The 12,892-nt window shown below is 41.5% G+C and overlaps 1 protein-coding gene across 1 annotated transcript in view; it reads right to left on the bottom strand.

The window, feature by feature from the left end:
• The window catches only part of NTPCR (nucleoside-triphosphatase, cancer-related), an 805,437-nt gene that overhangs the window by 197,699 nt on the left and 594,846 nt on the right, over nucleotides 1-12,892 (bottom strand). The window lies entirely within an intron of this gene.

The following is a 12,892-nucleotide window of genomic DNA, read 5'->3' as shown; positions in this document are numbered from 1 at the left end:
TAATACAGATTTTGTTATCTTAGTATTGATAAAATACAGAATAAAATGTTAATAGAATCTGGCTTTAGATATGGCTATATAGGATTGTTACAGATACTTCTCTATCCTTTACATTTTCTGCAATTATATGTATTACTGTTACTAAAAATAAAATAAATGAATTAGTGAATAAAATGAAAGAATCATGTATGTCCATAGCCTTGCTCCTGACATATGTTCTGAAGTGGCATGTACATATTTTACATATGAATGTAAATATGTAGAATCCTGAAGTCCAATATATTCATCCATCTTTTCTCCATATTTTCCTGTACCTCTTTTATTAATATTCAAACATGTATATATTTTTAAAATCTATTATAAATATTTTATCATTTAAGAAGAAACATATAAACACATTAAAATTCAAAATTCAACAGAAGGGTGCAAAATAAGAAATAAACTGCCCCCTCAATCTCACTCCAGAACATCCATCCCAAAAGGCCACCATCCCTGACCCTTTCTGTTTTCGGTTCTCTGGTGATTTTACCTCCAAAGCTCAGAGAATACGCTCATGTGTCTCTTAAGCAATTTGCCACCTTCAGACAGCTGATAATTCTTTTAATTCTCCAGTGTGATGGATAAGGAAAATAGCTGATACAAAGTATTGTATTGTTTGTAATCTTAGTTTTCATAAAATATACAACCAAAATGTTAATAAGACCTGCCTCTGGCTGAGGGATTATAGGGAGTTTTTATGGTTTTCTTTGTTTATTTCTCTATATTTCAAGTTTTCTACAATCATCCAGTCCAGACAGTTTTATAGGTAGATTTCCAATTTTAAAAACTATAGTTGGTAATGAAATTGTGAATGTCTTCTTCCAAACTTTATAAGCTGAATTGTGAAAAAAAAAAATATATCTATCTGGAGATAAAACTGCTACAAGTCAAATTAGCAATAGACAAACACAATTCTTGTAGGAGAATTCAACATATCAATGACATCAAGTAGACTTTTTAAAGAAAAATGCTGATCACTTTGACATACTATTATGACATTGATTAGCCATGTTTGGATAAGAGCCAACATATTTAACAACAGACGAGCACTGGCTATTCAGCACAGAAGCCAGTCCAATTAGCATGATGCCCACTTTAAACAATCAGGACATACTCACCAGATGGGTTAGTCTGAGTTCTGGCTTGAGTCTGGTCATAGGGCTAGAAATGGTGAAAGGAGGTGGAGATACTGCTTAGGGGGATCATCACCCCTCTCTGGGGAGGCCATTATGGGTTCTCCAGGTCAGGGGAGATTCACCTCCTCAGAGAGGGGATGGAAAGCTGCTCCAATTCATAAAGAGGACTTGGCCTAATTGAGAATTTCAGGAAGTGTAGAGACTAGAGTGAAGTAATCAGAATAAATACCATTTAAATGCCATGTTGTAAAAACTCAAAGTTAGTGCAAAAAGATCCATAATGAACAAAATATCAACATTTTAAATAAAGACATGAAACCACAGGCCAAGTTTACTTACAGAGGATATGATGTAAGTATCCTAAATAAGATACTATGGACTTCTATTGGGGGTAGGATGGGAGGGAAGTGTAGTTTTGAGGCTTTCTACCATCCTTTTTTACCCTTACCTCTTAAAAGAACTGTAGATTCCTGAGGAAAGGCTAAGGGGTTGAATCCTAGGCAGTCTTATCTCCCTCAGTCTCCCATTCCTATGGAAACCGATGCCAAGGGCTCCTGTGGTCTGTGATGTAGGCACCACAATCGCATTCAGCCAGGTGACCCGCCCCTGCTGCATGCAAGGAGTGATCTCCTACCCTGGGCTGGGCCATTCCAGAAGCCTTAACTAGAATGAACAGAATTTGTCCCGTACTGGGGACTAAAGGTGAAAATGCAGGTGACGTTAACCAAATGTCAGGAGGTATGGCTATAAGGAACAGACTTTATTGGGGAATGTCCACACCAAAGATCAACAAGAGAAGGCACAAGATCTCCCCTTCTGTCATCATTCCTCAGTGAGGTGTGCAGGGTCCAGAGGGCTAAATGACCGAGATGCTGTGCCCAGGGGAAGACGTCCTCTCCCCATCAGCTACTCTATCTTTTTATAGTGTAGGCATGAGAGTGGTTGTAAATGGAGAACATGTTTACTACCAGAGTTAGACACTAAGCTGTCTGAGGTTTGAAGCTAGGTCTTCAGGGAGTGGTCAACTGCAGGCACCTCGTGGTTTCAAGTTATGGGGAAAGACAGTAGTACCCAGACCTTGAGTTTGAATTCTGGCCACCGTCCATCCCAGGCTGGAGCAGGTGTCTTCAGCTCTGACTGGTTCACAGCCTGACAATCTGGGATTTCAATCATCATTCACTGGATAATCTTGCTGGTTTCTAGTAATCAGCTTTCTTTCCCAAAATCATCTTATTTGCATTTACCTGTTTCTCTTTTCTGATAAGACTGCTGTGGTCTGAATGTTTGTGTCCCACCTCCAACTTCTGCAAAATTCCTATGCTGAAACAAGGTGGTGGTGTTAGCAGACAGGGCTTCTGGGAGACGATGAAGTCATGAGGGGCCCACTTTCATGAATGGGATTCAGGCCCTCATGAAAGAGACCCAGAGAGTTGCCTTGCCCTTTCTGCCATGTGAGATTAAAGTGAGAAGATCATCATGTATGAGGAAGTGGCCTTCTCCAGACACTCAATCTGCCAGTGCCTTGATCTTGGACTTTCAGCCTCTAGAACTGTAAGAAGTAAATTCTAGGGATTTTTGTTTTGGTTTGGTTTGGTTTGGTTGTTTTTGAGATGGAGTTTCATTCTTGTCGCCCAGGCTGGAGTGCAGTGGCGTGATCTCGGCTCACTGCAATCTCCGCCTCCCGGGTTCAAGCGATTATCCTGCCTCAGTCTCTCAAGTAGTTGGGAATACAGGCACCCACCACCATGCCTGGCTAATTTTTTGTATTTTTAGTAGACACAGGATTTTGCCCTGTTGGGTAGGCTGGTCTTGAACTCCTGACCTCAGGTGATCTGCCCACCTCAGCCTCCCAAATTGCTGAGATTACTGACGTGAGCCACCGTGCCCCACCTTGTTTTGGTTTTGTAGAGATGGGATCTCACTGTATTGCCCAGGCTGGTCTCAAACTCCTAGCCTCAAGCAATCCTCCCACATCAGCCTCTGAAAGTGTTGGGATTAAAGGTGTGAACCACTACACCAGACCTGTTCTTTATAAACTACCCATCCAAGGTATTTTATTATAACAACCTGAATGGACTAAGACAGACTTTAAACAACATAGCTTTATACGTGGAAAATGCTAAGTATTGTCTAAAAATATTGGTATCTTTATATTATTATAATTCTGATAATAATGTCTTATTTCTGTCAGATTTTATTGCATTGACTAGAAATTCCAGAACAATGTTAAAGAATAATGGTAAAAAAGAGTATCATTGTTTTGTTTCCAATTTAAACTGGAATGCTCTAGGTTTTACTTTTGTTTTTGTTTATTATTATTATTATTTTAAATGGAGTCTTACTCTGTTGCTCAGGCTGAGTGCAGTGGTGCAATCTCAGCTCACTGCAACCTCCGCCTTCCAGGTTCAAGCAATTCTCTTGCCTCAGCCTCCTGAGTAGCTGGGATTGCAGGCGTGTGCCACCACCCGACTAATTTTTGTATTTTTTAGTGGAGATGGGGTTTCACCATGTTGACCAGGCTGGACTCAATCTCCTGACCTCAGGTCATCTGCCGGCTTCGGCCTCCCAAAGTGCTGGGATTATAGGCATGAGCCACTGCGCCCCGCCTTATTTTGTTTTTTAGCAGTTTAATGTGAGACTAGCTATTGTTCTTAAATATTCTTTATATCTAGGGACTATCTATTAGTTGATTAAAGAATTTTCTTTAAATAAAAGGAAGTTTAAAATTGTTTGGCTTTTGCAACGCCTATTAAATTGATGATATGTTATGTGATTTTCTGTTGATATAAGAGCGGAGAAGCAAAAAGAGTGAATGTGAATATACAGGGCGCATGCATATGTAAAGCAGATATTATGCTTGTGCTATAACCAGGTAGGGTAGGGAAGGCAGAGTTCCTTTTAGATCACAGCCCCACTCACTGTGTGCCAACAGTGCCCTGCACTGGAACACCTCTCTGGATTGATGAGAGAACAGGGAACCATGTGCTTTCTCTGCTAATCCTTGATTTATATGGTTTCTCCATAAAATGCTTTCTTTAAATTTTACAACATCGTGGCAACTGCCCTGACTCACCTTGCCACAGCAATAAAAAGAGATTTGCCCAACTTTATGCTACAATTATTAAAGCGATGTAGAACCGGTGCTAGAAGAGACTGATGAGTGATTCAGAATATAAAATTCTGAAACAGATCCTAAAATAGAGAACTGATATATAGAGTATGATGATGATAGCATCGTAGTCATCAGGAAAAGGAGGCATTGTTTTATAAATGGTGCTGAGAAGTGAGAATAAATGAATTATTTGGGAAAATGATGTTGAAATATTTTATCATCCATTCATTCAATGTAATAAGAACAGCTAGATCAATGAATTCAACCAGAAATTTGAAAATCATAAAAAAGGAATAAATATAATGTCTATATAGGAAAGAGGTTTTTTGTTTGTTTGTTTGATTTTTGAGACGGAGTCTGGCTTTGTCACCCAGGCTGGAGTGCAGTGGCGCAATCTCGACTCACTGCAACCTCTGCTCACTGCAACCTCTGCCACCTGGGATCAAGCCATTCTCCTGCCTCAGCCTCCCGAGTAGCTGGGCGCTTGCCACCATGCTTGCCGCCACGCCTGGCTAATTTTTGTATTTTTAGTGAAGACGGGGTTTCACCATGTTGGCCGAGCTGCTCTCAAACTCCTGACCTCAGGTGATCCACCTGCCTCAGCCTCCTAAAGTGCTGGGATTACAGGCGTGAGCCACCATGCCTGGCCAGAAAGAATTTTTTAAGCTAATGCAAAGGAAGATGTCACACCAAAAAAGCGTAATGAAATTGACTACATAAAGATGTTTGCCTCAAATACAGCAAAGAATTCCCACAAATCAGTAAAAAGTGCTAATATTCCAATGAATAAATGGACAAACGATATTTATTAATAATACAAAAAATAAGCTGCTGGAGCAAAAAAACTGTTTAAAAAATATCGTAGGTTAAAGAACACAGAAGTTTCTATCTCTTTTATCTAACTGTCCCAGGGAGTGCCCCAGGACGGCAGGGCAACTCCTTCCCTCACAGGCAGAAACCTGGATGACTTCTAGATCGTTGCTTCTCCCTACCATAAGGCATTTTCCCCATCTGCATGGTTGAAGATGGGCTGTGGATACATCTGCCTAGCCAGTTGGAAGACAATAGACAGTTCCTCCTCATGTGAGATGAAAGTTGCATACATTGTTTTGTTGAGAATTTGGTGACATAAGCACACTCATCAAGGGAGACTGGGAAATGTGTTTTGTCCTGTAGCCATGTGTCTGGCTTTGCTGTTCCCATAAAAGGGGAGAACAGCCATCTCTGCCATTCACTTAAAGGAAATATACATTGTCAATAAACTTGGGGAAAATGGAAAGCCTCATTAGTAACCAAAGAAACATGGGGCTGCTTGCAGTGGCTCATTCCTGAAATCCTAGTACTTTGGGAGGTCAAGGTGGGAGGACTGCTGGAGCCTAGGAGTTCAAGACCAGCCTGGGCAACATAGAAAGAGCTTGTTTTTAGAAAAAATTTAAAGAGTTAGCCGGGTATGGTTTTGTGTGTCTTTAGTCCCAGCTACTTGGGAGGCTTAGGTGGGAGGATTGCATGATTCCAGGAGTTCGAGGCTGCAGTAAGCCGTGATTGTACCACTGCATACCAGCCTGGGTGACAGAGGGAGACCCCACGTAAAAAAAAACACACACACAAATAAATTTTTAAAAAAACATGAATTAAAGTGAACATAAGACTTTTCATCCATCAAATAAGCAAAGATTCTTTTTTTTTGTTTGTTTGTTTTTGTTTTTTTGAGACAGAGTCTCGCTCTGTCGCCCAGGCTAGAGTGCAGTGGTGCGATCTCGGCTCACTGCAAGCTCCGCCTCCTGGGTTTACGCCATTCTCCTGCCTCAGCCTCCTGAGTAGCTGGGACTACAGGCGCCCGCCACCGCGCCCGGCTAATTTTTTTTTGTATTTTTAGTAGAGACGGGGTTTCACCGTGGTCTCGATCTCCTGACCTTGTGATCCGCCCGCCTCGGCCTCCCAAAGTGCTGGGATTACAGGCGTGAGCCACCGCGCCCGGCCATAAGCAAAGATTCTTTAAGAGCAGAATGCACTACGCTGATGGGGGGAGATGCGGCACTGATAGGTTGCCTATGGGGGATGCAGATGTAAATTCGTATAGACTTCCTTGAGCAATTTGGCAATAAAGCCAAGACCCTTTAAATATTCGTATCTTGGAGTAATAGGCAAACATATCCACATAAGTGGGTGACACAGAAAATTCAAGACCAGAACACAATATATATGGGAATTATATTAATAAATGCTTTTATTGAAGGTTTACTATGAAGCAGACTCATTGCTGAGTACACTACATGTATTACCTGATTTAATCCTAGAACTGGGCTTATGAGATACTGTATTATCCCACTTTACAGATGTGGATATAGCCTCAGACAGGTCAAGTCACTTGCATAAGATCACAAAGCCAAGAGGTGGTTGCATTGTGATTCAATACCAGGTCTTCCTGACGTCAGAGCTCTAGCTGTTTATAAAAATAACATTTTCAATTACAAGGGAATCTTATAGTTTTTAATACACAGTATTAGGAAAACTGGGCTTTCCATTTAGAACAAAATCATCTCTTCGACCTATGATTTACAATCATTTTCAGGTTATGAACCATTTAAAGAATCTGATGAGAGATACTGATTCTTTTCACACACACTCTCTCTCTCTGCATATAGGCAATTGTGTGTGTGTGTGTTTGTGCGTGTGTGTGTATGTGGGTAGTCTTCCATGCAGTTCTGATGGATTTTGGAGCCAAAAAGCCATGAACTTGAAATAACCCCTACAAGATAGGCTATATTCATATCAACATAAATTTATGGTGGATTAAAACTTTAAATCTAAAATTTAAATATAAATGTCATCTTTGTGTGACTATAGATAAGGTTTCTAAATCTCCAGCCTTTGTTTCTTAGTCTGGAAAAAAAATTGGGGTAATGATATTTGGCACAAAGTTTTGTCATGATTAGACAATCATGACGGGCAGATCATGAGGTCAGGAGATCAAGACCATCCTGGCTAACACAGTGAAACCCCGTCTCTACTAAAAATACAAAAAATTAGCCGGGCGTGGTGGCAGGCGCCTGTAGTCCCAGCTACTCAGGAGGCTGAGGCAGGAGAATGGCGTGAACCTGGGAGGCAGAGCTTGCAGTGAGCCGAGATCGCATCACTGCACTCCAGCTTGGGCGACAGAGCGAGAATCCATCTCAAAAAAAAAAAAAGAACATCATGAAGATTAAATGGGAAAATACACACACAGTATTTCAGTGTCTGGTACATAAAAAAATGCCCAGTGAAATTTAATCCTCTCTCTCTTTCTTTCTCTCTCTCTCTCATTCTCCCCATCTCTGTATATGGTTGACCCTTAAACAATGTGGAGGTTAAGGGTGCTGACCTCCTGCCCAGTGGCTAATTTGCCTGTAATTTTTGACTCTCCAAAAATTTAACTACTAATAGCCTACTGTTGACCAGAAGCCTTACAGATAACATAAACTGTCAACTAAGATATATTTTGTATGTTATATGTATTATATACTGCATTCTTACAATAAAGTAAGCTAGAAAAAGGAAAGTGTGATTAAGAAAATAAGGAAGAGAAAATAGATTTACTTCCATTAAGTGGAAGTGGATCATCATCAAGGTCTTCATCCTGGATGTCTTCACACTGAGTAGGCTGAGGAGGAGGAGGCAGAAGAAGGAGTTGGTCTTACTATCCAGGGGTGGCAGAAGTGCAAGAAAATCTGTGTGTAAGTGAACCAGTGCAGTTAAAACCCTTCAAGAGTCGGCTGTATACACACAAACACATATATATACACACACACATATATGTGTGTGCACATATATTACATACAGATTTTAAGTAGATATGTGCATTTGTGAAAATAGTTTCATAAATTTGTAAGTGTTAATAATTTTCTCATCATGTCACCAAAACAGGCACCTGAGGGGAAAAGACAAATAGATTTAATTAATTTTAAATGTAAAATTTTTATTTCTTAAGAACTTACTACATGAATATATTCACTTTTTCATTCAACAAATATTTATCGAACATCAGCTGTCTTCCAAGCACTGTTCTAGATACTGGGGACACCACCGTCAACCAAACAAACCCAAATCCCTGCTTGTGTGGAGCTGATACTTTGGTGGAGGGCTAAGACTCACCTGGAATGTACTGAAAAGGGAGGTCCCTGCACCCACCTCGCGGGACGTGTGACGGGCGTGGGGCTGTCGGTTTGGCTGCCTGGGACTCAGTCCCCTTACCGGAGGGCAAGCATACAGACAGGCAGGTGCAGGAACCGGGCAAGCGCTTTTGGGCTCTGGCACCAAGGCAGCATCCAGGGGTGGGTGTCTGTGACTCCCATAGCCCAAGTCGGTGCATGTTACAGTGCGCTCTTTTAGCCTTGCCGTCCCCGGGTGGCTTAAGGGTGAACCAGTTCAGTGGACCCTGTGCCTTTTTGCAAGGACAGGGGGCCAGTGTGATAGCTTTCTGTACCCTGAGCTCTTGTCCAGAGTCCCAGAGAAATCAGGTCACGCACGGACTTGAAGGATGAATGTGGGGGTTTTATTGAGTGGTGGAGGTGGTTCTCAGTGGGATGGAATGGGAGCTGGACAGGGGATGGAGTGGGAAGATGATCTTCCCCTGGAGTTTGGCCATCCAGCAGCCGACTCTCCAACCGTCCCCAGCCAAACTCCTCCGGACGTTGCTTCTTTTTTCTCCTTCTCTGCCCCGCTGTTCTGGTGTTCGTCATGTTTGTCTCCTCATCTGCTTCTGGAGCCTGGGGTTCAGGGTTTATATGGGTACAGGATAGGGAGCATGGTGGGACAAAAGGTACTTTTTTGAGTGCAAAAACAGGAATGCCTGTTCCCACTTAGGGCCGCAGGCATCCAGGCTTGAGGGTAGGGCCTTTGCCAGGGAACCGCCCTCTTCTCCTCAGTATTTCCATCTCCTGTCCATATCATTGCCATGAGCACAGCAGGGTTGCTCACTGTTTCAACCCTCGAAGAAGCATCTTACTGGTGAGGAAACTGGCGAGGTGACAGTACCCAGGGAAGGGGATGAAGGGCAAATTGTTGTGTTTTGTCTTTCGAGCCTACTGAGGAAGAAATCCTCAAGCACCAGAGCAAGGGCTTGAATGATGGGAAGGGTGGCAGAGAGAATTGTAAGCCAGGGGAGGGGACACAGTGGGAAGCTGGCTAGAGATGCCAAACAGGGCACAAATGGGACAGGCAGAACCAATGAGAGGGTGCAGAGCTGATTGCCACGTCCAAGCTCCATGTGCAGGAACAACCAAGTCCCCCTATGTTGGGGGCAGGTGCAAATCAATTTGCAAGGGCTATTTCCCATGTATTATTTCTGGCAGCATATTTTGGGGCAGTACTGCTGGGATGGAGAAAGGGCTCAGGTCAGGACGATGCCATCCACTCCTGGATAATAAACTTGGGTCTCAGAGAGTTTCATGTACTTTGGGGATGCATCAACTACTTACTTGTTATGGGAATTATGTCTGCGGAAGATGGAAAAAACATTATGTGAGCCTTAATGAGTTTGGTTATATAGGAGTGTGATTTCTATCTCATAAATAATAAACAATTCCCTCAATATGCTAATTCCAACGTCTCTTTCAATTACTCATGTTAATCTTGCAAAGAAAATAATCAAGAAAAATATGAAAAATGCCATCTCCCTGTTGGAATGAAACATCTCCTAGATGAGACAGCATCTCTGTTCCAAGGTTTGGAAGCATATTAGCTATATCTGACTCATTGGTTCTTCTATGTAGACAATCCTGCTTTCAAAATCTAATCAATGTTAAAATGAAACCTGAGTTTAATTGAATAACACATGTCTGTTCTATAATATTTGTTGAATTCAAAGTGGTATAAAAGAACCAAGACTGAAACTAAGAAAAAAAATGAAAAATTACTTCCATCTCCAATAGTCACTTTTTTTTTTTTTTTTTTTTTTGAGATGGAGTTTCACTCTTGTCACCCAGGTTGGAGTGCAGTGGTTCTATCTCGGCTCACTGCAACCTCTGCCTCCCAAGTTCAAGAGATTCTTCTGCCTCAGCCTCCAGAGTAGCTGGGATTACAGGTGCCAGCCACCATGCCCGACTAATCTTTTGCATTATTAGTAGAGATGGGGTTTCATTGTGTTGGTCAGGTTGGTCAGTCACATAACTTTATTGATATTTTTTATTGTGATATCTTTTAAAAGAAAAACTACCAATGTGTATAGGGAGTAGATAAACTTTTCTTGTCATGTAGAAGGCGATTTAGACAGATGAATAGCAAATCAGTAGGTCCTATGTAACTTTGTTTCCCAAATATTCTACTAGATCTTTTCTTCGTTCCTGATGCTCCTGCCTGAGACAAAGTCTAACTCCCATGCACTGCTCTCATGATCAGACTCCCTTCCTTGCTTCTAATCTAGGCCTCAGCCATTGGATTCACTGCGCTCACCCTGGGCTGTGGGCGCACTGAATCCTTGTAGTTCTTTGAACAGGATTTGCTCTCATATCCTGTACATCTCTGCATACACTGTTTTTTCCCCCTGAAATTTTCACCTACCTTCCCCTCCCTGTCTATCTCATAAGCACAGTTAGGAAGGTGCTAACTTTGGAGGTGGATGGTCTCTGTTCAAATCCCTGCTTTGTTACTTCCTAGGTATATAAGCTTAGGCAAGTTCATCCGTGTAGGCCTCATTTTTCTTATCTGGAAATGAGGATAATAAGAGTATTTAATTTCACGAAGTTGCTATGAGAGTTAAATGAGACAATGCATGTGATTGGCATTATATATAATATGTTCTAAATACTCAATATTGTTTTAGCCATAATTATGGTTACAAGTATTACTACTATTTACTCATAACAATTCTACTTATCATTTCCATGTGGCAATCCTGTTTGCTGGGGGTGCAGGGTCAGAGATCCATGAGGAAGGTTGTTGGTAACAACAGTGATCAGTGCCACTGCCTAGTGCCTGTGGGTAGCTCAGGAAATCCTGGAGATGTGGGGATAATTTTGGTGCTGAGATAGCAGCCGATGACAGGCTTTTCTGTCTTTCACTGCATTTCTTTATGAGATCAAGCCAGAACATTAGTTCCCATGCTCCTTGGGAGCAATGAACACCAAAGAAGCAGTGAATGTGCGGCACTGAGTGGAATACGTCTGGACTGAGAGTAAGGAGCTTGGGTCTCTAGCTTTAAGTCTGCCATTAATCAGTTATCCTTGGACAAGTGATATCAATTCCCTGGGCCCAGATCTTATTTAAAAAACGAAACAAAACAAAAGAGGACTGCATTCTGCCATCTCTAAGTACCTTTCCAACTCTGGGATTCTGGGATTCTACGCTGGGAAACTCACTCTGTATTTGCTGTTTGTAGGCTCATGAGGTATCACCGTGTGTGCCAAGTCAGGACCCTGCTCCATCTGGTACATGGAGAGGCCAGGCAGTGCCCCAGTATCCAATATCATAACTAGAAATAGGCCTGGAAATTCTGAAGCATATGGTTTCCCTGACGTGTTTCTAAATCTTATTGCTGTTTTCTTTTCAGTATTACTTACTACATAAGATAGAAAAAGAATCTTTCTCAATGCACACAGTTAAATAAATAAGACCTTTTAAAATCATGCTAATGGCAGATCAATAGCATATTATCGCCTCATAGAAGTCGCTAAAGTCTAACAAAGAGTCTACAGGAGAGTGTCAATATCTTTGTTATTTAATTCAGTCTCTTTTACTTTTTATCCACTTGGCAGCGCATTCTCAGAAGGGGCAATACAAATGTTTTATTGTGTTGTTTAAGATGCATTGGACGAAACAAATAACAACAAACAACCTATACTAACATTCCCAACAAGCCATTAAACTGCGTTGCTTGATGCGTACAGAAGGTTTAGAAAACATAAATGTGCTGTCTGAGATCCCTGACGTACGTCTTGGCTCTAATACAGATGAGCGAGAAGTCAAAAACAAACCACTTTGAAGAAACTCTGGGGCCCTAAGTGCAAGTCTCCTTGTAAGATGTCTTTATTAACGCAAAAAATCCTCCAAAGCTTCCCCCCCTACAGTCATGACAGATGCCTTTGAAAGTCTCCCCACAGTGGGAAGACTTCTGAAAATGTCTTCCTTCACTTTCCGGAGTTTACAAAAACTGTGCGAGTAGCCTCCACTGCATTTGTCAAGCAAGAAGTAATTGAAAACAGCAGGTAGTTGTGCCTTAGTGACTGAAAGAAGTCTGTTTGCCAATTGATGCATGGGGTGCTGAGGCTGGGAGCTCCCATTAGAGCTCCTGGGTGGTATTTAGGTTCAGTAAATCCCCTGTGTGTCTGGGTAACTGGATTCCTAAATCTTAAGACTATTTTCATCCACTAAGAAGACAATTGGAGTAGAATGGAATCTACTAAAAAAAACTTGCCTTGTTTCTAGATATTTGTTGAATGAAACATTGTATGATTCTGAAACGTCTCATGTAGCCATGTACATTGAAAAAAAATCCTCTTTCTGTGGTAGGTAGTGAGATTAAAAACAAAAGAAGAGAAAATATAGCAATAAGATTCAGAAACATGATAGGGAAACCATATGTCTCAGAATTTCTAGGCCAATCCTATTTCCAATTATGATATTATACTGT

The sequence above is a fragment of the Macaca thibetana genome, chromosome 1, assembly GCF_024542745.1.
Source record: "Macaca thibetana thibetana isolate TM-01 chromosome 1, ASM2454274v1, whole genome shotgun sequence".
Lineage (NCBI taxonomy): Eukaryota > Metazoa > Chordata > Mammalia > Primates > Cercopithecidae > Macaca > Macaca thibetana.
The sequence above is the reverse complement of the archived record's forward strand: the minus strand, read 5'-3'. Positions and strand labels throughout refer to the sequence as shown.